We start from the raw sequence: 15,165 nt of genomic DNA, 5'->3' as shown, positions 1-15,165 counted from the left end.
TGGCATTTGACAGGCTGTGCCCTATCCATCATGTCAGCTCACAGAGTTATTCAGTCTTTATTTGTTCTTATTAGTTATACATGACAGTAGAATGTATTTTCACATATTATACATATATGAAGTATAACTTCTCATTCTTTTGGTTTACATGATGTAGAATTACATTGGTTGTGTAACCATATATGCACATAGGAAAGTAATGTCCAATTCATTCTACTATCTTTCCTATTCCCATTCCCCCCTTCCCTTCTTTCCCCTTTGTCTAATCCAAAGTGCTTCTCTTCTTCCCTACCCCATTCCCCTTATTGTGAGTTAGCATCCACATCTCAGAGAGAACATTTAGCCTTTGGTGTTTTAGGATTGACCTATTTCACTTAGCATGATAGTTTCTAGTTCCATCCATTTACTGGCAAATGCCACAATTTCATTTCTCTTTAAGGCCAAGTAATATGCCATTGTGTATATATACCCCATTTTCCTTATCCCTTCATCTGTTGAAGGGCACCGAGGCTGGTTCTACAGTATAGCTATTGTGAACTGAACTGCTATAAACATTGATGTGGCCGAGTCACTGTACTATGCTGATTTTAAGTGCTTTGGGTATAAACTGAGGAGTAGGATAACTGGGTCAAATGATGGTTCCATTCCAAGTTATATGAGCAATCTCTATAATGCTTTCCATAGAAGCTGTACCAATTTGTAGTCCCACCAGCAACGTATGAGTGTATCCATTTCCCCACATCCTCACCACATAACATTTACTGTTACTTGTGTTCATAATAGATTTCCAGCCCTCCCCTGTTTTGCTGCCCTCCTGATGTTTCCTGGATTCATATCCCAAATAAATGTCTTGCACTGGAATCCTTGTTTGGGGATGTACTTCCAAGAGAGACAAGGTCATTGTGAAAACTAAATGTGTAATGAAGTCAAAAATTCACTCCCAGTAAACTCAGGTTGGCCAAAAGCAAAATGAAACAAAATATGTAGTTGCTTTATATTTTGTAACTATTCTAATATCACAAGCCTCTAGCTTTCTTGATACCGGTAGTGGAAAAATTAAAAAAAAATAAAAATAAAAATCAGTCTTAATTAAAAAAATCAAGAGTCAGTCTGTATTGGCTGCTGAAAGAAATAGATTCCTTCCTTTGTGTTTGTGTCCCATTCCTCCAGTTTTGACTCACCAAGATGTCATCAGGGTAGAGTGTGCTTACTGTGACTCTGTATCAGATCTGGAGGATGACTTCTAAAATAGTAGCAGATCCTTCTGTAAGGTGGCTGAATGGTTCTGCTTCTTGAATTGACGACACTGGGTGCACTAGCTGTATTTAAGTCTTTGGGTTGCCTTATTACCTTCAGCTCAAATCCTTGTCCCAGCCATTTTCTTCTGCTCAGGAGGTTCCTATTCCTGCAGCCTCTCCAGACCTGATCCCTTCCAGGGCATGCATTGTACCTATGAATGTCTGTGTACCCTCCATAGCTCAGAGGAAGTCAGAAGGACCCCCTTTGTCTCATCTACACAGGCTTTTGCCTCTGTCAATGCCATTTCATGTAGCCTGTGCCACACCGGACATATAGAAAGTGGGTCCCCTCTTTGGGCCTTACTGAGAAAACACACTATTGGACTCTTCTCCCAATTGTTTCCAAGTTCTCCACAGTTACCTGGCTATTCCTACCACCCGAGTTCTACTCTGAAAGGGATTCTATTTCTTGTATCTGCTCTATGCCTCTCTGACTTTACATCCCTATGTCTCCTCAACCATACAGGATGGGTTTTTCCCTCTGTATATATCATTACTAAGGGGTCCCTCAAACCCTAGGACATAAATATGCTCTATGATTTAAAGATTGAGACAGAGCACTTGATTAGGTAAATGAGAACATCTGTAATGGAAAAATCCCCATAAATCCTGAATTAAACGACCACTGTCCTAGAACCCAGGTCAAGTGATACCTTTGAAGTTGACCAATAGCTCTGTTGCTCAGCCCCAGGACCATAAACCTGATGGCTCAGCCTTGAAATAGAAAGCTACAAACCAACATGACTGGAGAAGGAAAATGAAAATTCACCCATCTAAAGTACTATCTTTGTCACATAAATAAAGTGACCAGAACACTATGCAGTTCATAGCAAGTGGACTCCTGAATCAGTGCGGAGGATGAAAGGAACCATAAGAGAAAGTCTGGCTTTTAAACTGATTCTAGAAGAGATAGATAAAATCTGGGCATGAAGAGGCAGGCAAGAGCATTCCACACAGAGGGAACAGTCGCAGCAGAAACAGGACATCAATTAGGAACCAAACCATTAAAGCATTTTAAATGTCAGGGTAAGGGTTTTGAACTTTACAGGCAATGAGGGATACTGAAAACAGATTTTTGAGCAAGGAAAGAACATGTTCAGAGTTTTAAAAGAAAGAAGGGTAGGGCAACAACTATGAAATGAAATTATACCATTGCTGCATAATGTATAGAAATATGAAGATTTCAACACCAAGATCCCAGAATAGAATGAAGCCTAAGGAAGATATTTTTTCCCCTTCCTCATTAATGCTTTGTACCAAACTGGTCAAAATGCCAGACTCAAGAATGATAGTCATCATAAAAATGGTCATATACATAAGATGGTAATTTATTAAAGAAAAATACATTATTCTCCGTGCATTCACTTTTCAAAGTGAACAGCTCTCATTGTTTTACAATATTTTTCAATTATTTTAAATTATAATAACACTTTTATTAAGAAAACTTTTAGAAGCAACTAACAATAAACTGAATGATTTCAAACATGTAGTCTATCATTTGCCTGAATTCTTTCTAGTGCATGAATCTAATAATTACAATAAAAGCAGATATTTTCATGTCACTTGTAATCAGACTGAAGTATGACTAACTAAAAGGAGAGTTTATAGTACTGAAATGTCCTAATACATGTAAATTAGATACCCACTATAGTGTACAGAGAAGTATTAGCATGAATATTTTACATGTAAGTGTCATTTGTTTAAAAAAAAAAAAAAAGAAAGCACACAAGTATCTTGGATGTCTGCAAGAGCTTTGTATAATTTCTAATTCCCAACTCTGATAATTGCCAGAGTGTTTCCCAGTCAGTAGTGTAGAATAGCCAAGAACCCATAAAAGCACGTTCCAAGGAGGCTTTCAACTGCAGTGGCCACAGGGGTCAAACTTCTTTTTTTTTAGTCTCATGCCAGCTCATTCTGAGCATCAAGCAAAAAGATTTCAATTGTTTTATTTTGGATCTGCTAAAAAGGAAATGATAATAACCAAAAAAATATCTTTCAGGGCACTAAATACCTATATTATGCAGAATTACTAAACTTAGCTTTTAAAAGTTTTTGTTTTGCTTTGTTTTTTAGCTTTCAAAGTGAATCTTAAAATGGAACAAACCAAACTCAAGTATATTATGAAACACTAGTGACTTCAATATGGAAATTTTTTTTGTAATCTGTAAATAGGTTTAAAAGAACAGTGAATTTGGTCTTTGTGCTCATCCATGTTAGTTCTCTGGATGAAATCTGAGCTCTATCAACCATTACAAAAAAAAAAAAAAAAAGCGGGGGGAGGACCATCTCAACTGGCTAACAACAAGAAATTTACCCAAACTTTATATTACCATGTTCAAAAATAACTGTAAATTCTAAATCAAATAATTATACATTTATGTGAAATATTTATGGACACTAAAAGCACACACAATATGAACAGACACTCTGTATTTTAAAAGATTTTATTTTTACCATCCTACCCTATTGGCTGTGGAATAATGTGACAGTAAATGTCTTTTTTGCTGGCTCAAAAGAACACTGTATCAGAGGGACTAACAATATACAATGCTTAATATACCAATATTATTATTTATTTTCCCTTTATAAACCATACCTTAAATATTTGTGCTTCTTTAAATATAACACTGAAGTGTATATGTAATGATAAGATATAGCACAACTGCCAAAACCAATGAATATTTCAAAGATACATTACCATCGCTTTTTCCATAAAACACTTTAGAAGAAAAAAAAGACATTCTTTATGATTAAAGAAAATACCAGTTGAAGAAATGTCTTAGAAGATCCAAATCGTATTTCTAAGGGCATACAAATATGCTAGGCAATTCCAAAAAGGAAATCCGGTGGAAATCTGGGAAGAGATATCAATTCAGCACCACAGAGAAGATCCTCAGAAAACAGAGGCATTGTTTTCAAAGGAAATTGGTTTCTGAAACTTGAAAGCGACAACTCCGGGAGTCAAAGTGGCCACAATGATACAGATCACACAAAAAAGCACTGAAGTAAAGCATCTCTACTCAACAGCAGACATGACCCCGACACCTGGGAAAAAGATGACAGGTCTCAGGTACACTGAGCAGAAGGCACACCTCTCCCCCGTTCCACCCCCTCCATCCCTATCTGCCCCTCTCCTCTTTATCAAGAAGAATAAAAGTGGTGCATTAAAGGGGAAAAATGTTAACTGATGATACTTTGCTCAATTTGGATAAAAGGAGGGGGGAAGAGAAGGGCATGCTGGGAGCAAAATCTGGATGCAAGTGTCATTTTAATCTATGAAGGCATTACATTCAAGCTTAGTTTCATTGAACTCAAAATATTTGGGAAAACATTTAAAAGACATTATACTGGTTTGATCCAAAATCTCACTGGTACAATTTGAAATAAGGTACACGGAGTCACATGAGATCTGTGACTGGGAGAACCCTCAGGAGGGAGGGTATTTAACATAGATCACATAATTTCTATCACTGACATGCAAGGATATTCAGTGACAAATCTAGTGCTAGGAACAGATGACCATTTGGGATAATACTGATAAGAATAAAAGTTATGGGATGTCAGACTTGAAAGAAAACCTAGGAACTATCAAATCTGACATAGGCAATTTGAGGAGACAGAACCCTCAGGAGACTATCAAAAATCAGACATGGAGAGAAGCAGACTCCTCCCTCCTCTGCCCCTCAAAATGCTCCTCATCTTCAAGACTCAATTCAAAACAAATTCCTTCCACCCCTTCTCATCTTGGCCTGGCATTTTCTGAACCATTTGTCAATTAACTGCCCCGCCCAGTTTCATGTCTTCCTTTTATCTTCTTTGAACTCTGGGAACACTTTGTAGTTGTTTGTCTTTTTGAATTGCTCCAACTGAAATATGATACTTCTGGGAAGCTGAAGCAAGGTTCTGGGTTCTCAGGATATTTAGGAGCTAGAAAAAAAAAACACTCAAGAACTCTTATAAATACATTTAATGGGAACCTTATAGCCTTAATGGCAAGATTGGCCCTCATGTAATTACCAAGTAAGGCAATGAATTCTGATGACCAGGAGCTGGATTCCACTTACACAATTGTTTCCACATCTTCTCTGGCTATCCTTCTGATTACTCAGTGGTGCCTTCCCTAAGGTGGCTGCCTCAAGGCCACTTGGTTTGCCTCCCCTTTTATGATTTATCTTAATTCTTCTGCTCCTGCGTATCTACTTCCCATCCACCCTAGTCATCCTGTGTATCCACTTCATGTCCACCCTAGTCATCAGGTTATAGAGATGTACTGGCAGAGACTGACCATACAGAAACCTGCTAGTATCACCTCAAGGGTCTCATATCCTTCTCTCATCTGGCGATTGTGAACTCTCTTGAGGGTACGGGAAACAACTATGTCTGTTGCTTGCATCTTACTGCATTTTTCACCATCCAGTTGCTTAAACACATTTGAAGTTTAATGATCCAACCCCGTTTTAGTCAGCTTTTCTACTGCTGTGACCAAAAGACCTGACAAGAATAATTTTAGAGGAGGAAAAGTTTGTTTGAAGCCCCACAGTTTCCAAGGTCTCAGGTCAGAGTCAGTCAGTACCGTTACTTGGGAAGCAAGTAAGGCCGATCCTCCTGGTGGAAATGGGGGTTGCAGGAAACCAGCTGGGTACATGGCACTCAGGACACAGAGAGAGAGAGAGGACAAAATATAAACCCCCAAAAGCACACCTTCAGAGATCCACCTCCTCCAGCCACCCCCTACCTACCTACAGTTACCACCAACTTAATCCCTATCAGGGGATTAAGGTACTGATGAGGTTAAACCTCTTGTAACCCAATCATTTCACCTCTAAACTTTCTTGCATTATCTCACACATGAGCTTTCAGGGGACAGCTCATATATAAACATCATAAACCCCTAAATTGCACTGCAGTACACACACCCATCAGTTTTACTCCTACCCTCCCCTCAAAAAACAGTACCCCAGCATGTTGCCTCGTCAACATTCTGCACCCAGAGCCCGTTCCTAGGGACCAGTCAGGATATAGTGCTGTACCACCCACAACCCTCTTCAGAACTGAAAGAATATTTTCAGCTGATAAAAGCACTACAGACAAAAAGCCCTGTCTGGGAAATGCCCTTGGCAGAAGACAATGACCTTGTCCAATATCAAACTCCTTTGCTGGGGGCAGCTTGCACTCAGAATCAAAAATAGGAAGGCCTGCAACCTTCACTTAAACACAGTGCAATCCTGAAGGGCCAGCCTAGCAGCAGCACTGCCCCATGAGAATGCAGGAGGCTTTCATTGTAACTGGTGGCTACATTCCAATGTCTCCCTCCACCCAGTCTTACTTTCTTACCTCCGCACAGAACCCCACCCAAAACCCAGCCTTAACATCAATTCCTTTTTAATTTTTCATACTAGCCACCTGCCTTTTGTCCTCGGGTTCATTCACCATGAGCATCTACCAATGCACCAGGCTTCATTTTTTTGGTGCTGGTTATTCAGCAATGGGAAGAATCTGACAAAAAGGAGCTGCAATTTCAGTTTAGGAAAGAATACAATGAATAAACAAACAAACATGTAATTGAGTGCCATCTAGGAGTACTGCTTGAAGGACAATTAACTGAATCAGAGGAACATACAGTTGCCAGGAGGAGGTATGTTATTTAAATAGGTAAGACCCGGGAGTGAGACCGAACTGATTACCCATGAAGTGGCAGAATGAATGGCTCAACCATCAAGAGCAATAGTTTTGAAGCCAGAAGAAAGAGCAAGTATAAAATTTCCAGGACAAGAATAATAATCTTTGAAGAACGGTAAAGAAAGTGTGGCCAGAGTGAAAAAGAGAGGAACGGACAGGAGATAAACTCAAAGCGGCAGGCAGGCAGCCACCCTCCAGGAAGGAGGGCAGATTTTAAGCTGAATGTGGTAAGAACCCACTGCAGGATCTTGAACAGGGGAGGACACAGTGCAATTGATGTTTTAAAAGAACACTCTGGCTGCTGTGTGGAAGAGAGACGGTGGGGTGTGAAGCAGAAGCTGAGAGACCCCTTCAGAGAATGATGGATGTTGCTAGGGAAACAGCCTCATTTGGGTTTCATATGGCATCAAAAAATGAAACCAAAATATAAAGAAAACACATAATATGTTGAGTGTGTGGACTAAAATTATGTTGCTTTATGCTCTTTCTCTTTCTCCTCCTCCTTCCCTCTTCTCTTTCTTCATTTTTGATACAAAAGGCGGTATTTGAATGACCCAGTGAATGCTACCAGGGCAGGAAAGAAAAATTAATACCCAATTTCTAGAAGACCCCAGGAGGAAAGAAAAGTACCTGATAACTGTGGTTTCCAACCCAGTCCCAAATAAATAGTTAAGAAACCAGTAAAAAGGAATAGCCAAAATCATTTATCAAGAAAATATGTCCTCAGACTTGAACGTGGGTCATAGAAAAAGTCTCAAGGAAAAATTTTAAATATTTTGACTACATAAAATGGAAATTTATCAAAAATTTTGGCAACCAACGGATGCAATGGTTGGGGATGGCACGGGGTGGCACTCTATGAGTATATGAGAAAAGAAGAAAGACCTAAATTCAACCACTTGAGTTTTCTCCTTAAGAAACTAGAGAAAAGAAAACTAAATGTAAAGGAAGAAGGAAGAACTAGTGAAAACTGAGCAGAAATTTAAAAAAAGAAAAATAGAAAAAAAATGGTGGAAAAAAATTGGTTTTATACATGATTAATAAAATTGGTAAGCCTCTAGCCAGGCTGAACAAGAAAAAAGAAAGATACAAATGTCTATCCCCATGAATAAAAGTGCAGACATCATTCCTGATACCAAGGACAGAAGAAGGATAAAAGGGAATACTTGTAAGCCACTCTAGTCCACTCAATAACTTAAACAGACCCATTCCTTGAAGGACACAGACTATAAAAATTATCTCAAGAATGAGAAAGGGACAATCTTAGGAGCTGTAAGTTTATTATAAATATTGAATCAATAGATAAAAATCTTCAAAACAAAAAGGTCTAGAGGATTTCACTTGTAAATTCTACTAAACACTTAAGGGGAGGAGGGGGCAATTCTGTATAATCCTGTCTTGAAAAGTGAATGTAGAATACTTCCCAACTAATTTTATAAGACTTGCATTACTCTAAACACTCAAACCAGACAAAGGCATTAAAAGAAGGAAGAAGAAAAAAAACTACAGATGAAGAGCTCTTGAAAAGCACAGATGCAAATTCCTTAACAAAATATTAGCATATCTGATACATCTATCTATGAAAAGGACTGTGTAAACACAATTAAATGCAGTTCAAATCAGGAATGCAAGTCTGATACAATATTCATAAATTAATCAATGTAACATGTTAATTGACTAAGAAATTTATCATTACACTAATGGATGCCAAAAAAGCACTCATAATAAAGGCTCACAAAACTAGAAATAGAAGGAACTTTTTAGCCTAATAAAGGTTATTTGTGGAAAAACCTATATAATATCATACTTAATAGTGAGAAGATGGATGCTTTCCCCGAAGATAAAGAATGATGCAAAGATGTCCTCTCTCACTACTCTAGGTATGGAAAACAGGTCACTGATTGACAGAAGCTTGGAAAGTATAGGGAATATTTTAGCACGATAGAATTTATCTGTATGATAGATATATAACACTATTGATTTGTCAAAACCCATAGAACTATAAAGCACAAAGAGCCAATAGTGCATGCTATTTCAAATAAAATAAAATAAAATCAACCAGAAAATTGAACGATCTCAATCCACCTGTTCAAAATTCATGGTAAGTACTCATTGAAGGGGGTGAAGAAAAAAGGATTGACTCAAAAAATTTTGGAAGAATGGTTCTTTGACTAGAATCTGTAAGACTAAAAAACAAAAGGGATTGCACATAAATGCTGCACTTTCTTTAATAAAATTGTTTCTCACAGAGTAGGAGTAAATGATTCTGATATAAATAAACAAGTAAAAAGATTGCAGAGAGTGGAAACCAAGTTTCTCACTAATGGATCAGGAGATGAAACATGAGGAAAGAGGGAAGGGCAGAGAGAACCACATGGGACTTACATTAGGGTTGGAAAAATCAGTATGTAGTCACATTTAGCTTACTGTTGTTCTGAGTGATATATATACATCCGTAATGATAAATAGATATCATAGATACCAAAGGATAGAGATGGCAATAATTATATGTGAATGTGTCCATGGATTGGTATCCATATATATTCCCCAGTTGTCCTCTGAGAACCTGGAAGCAATGATGTCATAGTATCTCTGAGCAATCCAGGGCTCTGATCTTTGTTTTTAGTATTCTGATGAATACTTACAATCAAAGGAATCAGGGCTTTCCGGAGAATAAATGACTGACTCTAGAGCTGGAGCATGGGATATAGCAGATGAGCCTAGAGCATCTTGGAGTTCTAGAATGTCAGAATATGCTTTTTAAAAATAAGTAAAAAATTGATAGACATCAAAAGGTTGCCATAGCTCCCAAGGTCCAAACCCAGAACAATTTGATCAACAAAATAAATATCACAGTACTGGATTATAACCCCAGGTATAAAATAAATGCTCATAATTCCACACTGATTAAATAAATGATTGAATAAAAATGGAGAAGAGAAAAATCTTTTGAGACAAAGAATTCCAAATAATTTAAATAGATACTCTATCCTCAAGGGTGTCGAGCAGAATTTCTCACCCCTTACAGGTGTTCAATTTAGGGACTTACTTCCAATGTGTAGAGTATGGAAAAGAGAAGGAAACTTCACAGTGGAGACAATCAAGGAACACTACCTCAGCTAGGTAGGTGATCAAGGTCAACACCATCCTTGGTGAGTCAGGTTCAACCCTTGATATGGTGTGATCTGAAGGGCATTCTACATCATGGTCTTCCTACTCAAAACCTGGAACCTCAACTTAAACTTGAAAAAAAAAACAAGACAAATGCCAACCTCAAAACTATAAATATTATCAAAACCTAAAAACAAAACAAAACAAAATCAGATACTATTACAGAGTAGAGGAACCAAAATACAATGTGACCCTGGGATGTATGGGATCCTGGAGCAAAAAGAGTACATTAGGGGAAAACTAGTGGTATCTGTAAATAAGGGTAAAAAGGCGGATAGCAGTGACATATTCGTTTCTTAGCTACAACAAATACTGCACAGCAGTGTACATTGGGGACAAGAGGAGACATGGATGAGGAATACATGAGAACCCTCTGCCTCATTTATACCTCTAAAAACAGTCTAAAATAAAAGATTTATTTAAATTAAAAGGAAAAGATAAGGAGCTGACCTTGAAAGACTCCAAAGAAAAAAAAATATTCTCTCAGGCTAGAACAGAACATAAAATCAACTTCTTTGGTCTAAGTCCCATTATTTTATGTCCTTGTCTTTTATCTTGTCCTCATTTGGATTATGGCCTTTCCTTATCAGGTCTCCTGCTGCAGATCAAGTTTCTCTTTTCCCCCTCTCCTTACACCTAAGCTACAGCATTCTTTGAAGTTTTGTTCAAGGCTTGTATTTAAAGCTTCAATGGACAGTCCCCAAGTACCCCTCTCAGTTTTCCTTCTGTCAAGTCATCTACTTCTCTGGGGATCCTGATCCCCATTAGCAATGAAATGGCCAGAGAGAAAATACCCAGGTCACAGAAGCAGGGAAACTACTTATGCCTCAGGAAGTCTTTAGTACAAGATAACAAGCAACAGGCAGTGAAATTCATTAATAACCTAAAGCCCCACAGGGCTGACACTCCAAGTATAATATTGCTTATAAAACAATCTCGTAGAACAGAAAGAAGTTAATAATAACTTCCTAACCTGACAAGTTCAAAAATGGCTCCTTAGATACTACTAATTCTCGTTTCAATTTACAATTTTCTTCCTACTTTTTCCAGCTTTCTCGTTTGCCTAGTGATTATCATGTGTTCTGTATTTCAAATTATTTTATTTAATTCTCAGGACAAAGAGTTTGCTATTATCATCCCAAATCACAAATGACAAAACTAAATTCCAAGAGGCTAAATAAATTTGTAAATGGTGGAGTCAGGACTTGTTTTATTTTTGTATGTTCTTTTGTTTGAGACAGGGTCTCACTAAGTTGCCCAGGCTGGCCTCAAACTCACACTCCCCAAGTGATTGGGATTAGAGGCGTGCACCACCTGGCTGGAGTACGACGGTACATAAAGCTCCAGAGTCCGTGATCTTACCCTCTAACATATGCTTCTAATCTTTATGCCCTCTCTTGCCTAAATTACCTCTGTATGGGCTTCCACATGTGCCGTGGACACTCTGTCCATGGGGTTACAGTAGCTAATTTTGTGAGTCCATGTTTTCTCAGGATGTCACTGAGGGCCCCAAGCATCTTTGATCAGAGAGATAAAAAAAGACCTTAAACCAAACAAAATCTTACAGTTATGCTTCATTTCTTTCCACTCTGAATTTAATCCTTACTTCCCTGGTTAAAAGACCCACTTATAATACTCATTGATATTAAAATCAGATCTAGCTCAAAATATGAATACTGGAAAATAGTAAAACAGTTTTTAAAAGACGAATGAGGCACAAAATTAGAGAATAGTAATTCTTGAGCACACCTTAGCAAGTCACACTGTCGTGTGTACAAATACCTGAAACTACACATCAATCGGCTGGAGTCACTGTTGTACACAATCACCACAGTATTTAAGATAGACACTCGACAGTTTTGATCCCACAAAGCTAACTACCTTCCCCAAAAGTTCTTTCTTATTTAAAAGAAAATCAAGAAAATTAATCTGTTCAATTAAGAAAACATCTAATTAGAATAGTATTGATAAAAAATTTATGTTCCCCATTTATTAATTAAATTTCCAAGCTACAAATTGATTATAATCTTAAGCACATCTATTTAAAAGGCATCCCCAATTAACACAATAACTTCCTAGAGAATAGTCTCTTCATTCTTTGGATTTCCCCTAGATCACAAAGTGCCTTGCTCATAGAAAAGCTCAAAGAATGTTTCATCAGTCAAAACATTCTTCTTTTTTTCAGTGTGTACAGACAACTGTAAAGAAAAGCTCTGAGCTCAAATTTGAAGTGTTTAGAGCTTTTTCTATTCACTAAACAGTTTTAGAAGGGAAATAAATAATATCAATTAAAATGCATTGATTCCTCTTTTCCACATCTTCATAATCCTCTCTTCAAGGATTTTAAACAAATGTGAGGCACACTTCGTTAGAAATGCCAAAACATTTGACACTATTCAAACATTAGAATTAAAAACATTGAATAATGTCTTAGAAATTGAGGGCAGAAAGCAAATCTTTAATATACCCATTCAGATATATCGATACCCACCACATAGAAGGGATCTCCCAGAGGAATATGCCCACTACAGAGAATGGAAGTCTCCCATGAATAGAGATCTTCAAGATATGAACACCTGGTACATAATTTGCCTCATCCCAGGCCTCATGATCAGGCACTTCTGACTTGAAATGAATGAGAGTGCTGGGTACAGTGGCACACACCTGTATTCCCAGTGGCTCAGGAGGCTGTCTCAGCACCTTAGCAAGGCTTTAAGCAACTTAGCAAGACCCGGTCTCAAAATAAAAAAAAATGAAAAGGACTAGGGATGTTGCTCAGTGGGGTAAGCACTCCTGGGCTTAATCCAAAATAAAACAAAAATAAAATGAATGAGAGTATTTATGTACTCATATGAAAAATTCACTCAAATATGCTTTAATAACCCAACACTAAATGACCTAAAAAGTATCAAAACAAATTAGATGGCCAAAATTAACAGCCTACATCTCAGATGTATTTTCTTTTAGATAAAATATAGGAGCATAGGTTAAATCATGTATCAAGCAGCTTTTTTTAAATCAAAGTATAATTTATTTTATGGAGATTAACAGTATCCTCAATTGATTTGAAATACAAATATTTTCCAAAATTTTGTTGATAGCCTATTCACTGATATTCAGAAAAGTAATATGAAACATACTACTTTCTAATACTCAGAAATCCAGCTGTTTTCTTTGACCTAAGAAACCAATCATGGAATAGAAGACCCTTAACAACTGCATCAGATAAAACCACTCAGAGAGAAGACTACCAGTGGGGAAGATGCCAGTATGATTACACACACACACACACACACACACACACCCACACCAGTCTATCTATCTATCTATCTATCTATCTCTTGGGTATTATCTTATTTGTGAAGTAGTTTTGAAGTCATTTTTCTTTTATTACAGGCTACACATGAGTATATATGTTATTTTTTAATTTATATATGACAGCTGATTGCATTAAAATTCTTCTTACACCTATAGAGCACAATTTTTCATATCTCTGGCTGTATACACAGTATATTCACACAAATTCATGTCTTTAGACATGTACTTTGGATAATAATGATCATCACATTCCACCATTATTAATAACCCCATGCCTCCTCCCTTCCCCTCCAACCCCTCTTCCCTATCTATTTCTCCCATGCTCCCTCTCCCTGTCCCACTATGAATCAGCCTCCTTCTATCAAAGAAAACATTCGGCATTTGGGTTTTGGGGTTTGGCTAACTTCAGTTAGCATTATCTTCTCTAACTCTATCCATTTACCTGCAAATGCCATGATTTTATTCTCTTTAATTGTGAGTAATATCCCATTGTGTATAAATGCCACATTTATTTTTTTGTCCATTCATCTAATGAAGGGCATCTAGGTTGGTTCCACAGTTTAGCTATTGTGAATTGTGCTGCTACAAACATCATCGATGTGACTGTGTCCCACTGTTTTTAAGACCTTTGTGTATAAACTGAGAAGAGGGATAGTTGGGTCAAATGCTGGTTCCATTCCCAATTTTCCAAGAAATCTCCATACTGTTTTCCATATTGGCTGCACCAATTTGCAGTCCCACCAGCAGTGTATAAGTGTGCCTTTTCCCCCACATCCTCGCCAACACTTATTGTTGTCTGCATAATAGCTGCCATTCTGACTGGAGTGAGATGAAATCTTAGAGGGGTTTTGATTTGCATTTCTCTGATTGCTAGTGATGATGAACATTTTTTTCAAGTATTTGTTGATTAATTGTATATCATCTTCTGAGAAGTGTCTGTTCAGGTCCTTGGCCCATTTATTGATTGGGTTATTTGTTTTTTTGCTGTTTAGCTTTTTGAGTTCTTTATATACCCTAGAGATTAGTGCTCTATCTCATGTGTGAGGGGTAAAGATTTGCTCCCAAGATGTTGACTCTCTATTCACCTCACAGATTGTTTCTTTTTCTGAGAAGAAACTTTTTAGTTTGAGTCCATCCCATTTATTGATTCTTGATTTTAAGTCTTGCATCAGAGGAGTCTTATTAAGGAAGTTGGGCCCTAATCCCACATGACGGAGATTCCAATTCCTTCGGCAAAGGAAATTTTTAGTTTCAGGGCATATTACTGCACAACATGCATACCAACTCACATACACACACCTATACACATATTATTTTCTTTTTTCAATTTGGAATTCATATATGATTACTGAATGAATAGTCCAATACTTTAATATAATTTCCTCCCAAATTTCCATTTGGTTTACTCTTTAATAAGTTATAATTCAGAGATGGTGGTAACTATTGCTGTGCTGTCATAGTATTATTAAACACTGTCATTAAGTATTATTAAAAAGCTAGCTCTTATTATTTAATAACCATCCCCATAAGCCTGGCCTTAGGCAGCAGGTAAAGGATTCTTATCATGTAAGTGAAGGGATTTCCATGTGGGCTCTGTGAACATTTACCACAGAGATTTTCAAAGATCAAGTATAGTTTTAGTGCACTTGGGTTTTGTAGCTAAAGGAAGCCAAACACCATATGTAATTTGTTCACTGTC

The sequence above is a fragment of the Marmota marmota genome, unplaced genomic scaffold, assembly GCF_001458135.2.
Source record: "Marmota marmota marmota unplaced genomic scaffold, marMar, whole genome shotgun sequence".
Taxonomy (NCBI): domain Eukaryota; kingdom Metazoa; phylum Chordata; class Mammalia; order Rodentia; family Sciuridae; genus Marmota; species Marmota marmota.
The sequence above is the reverse complement of the archived record's forward strand: the minus strand, read 5'-3'. Positions refer to the sequence as shown.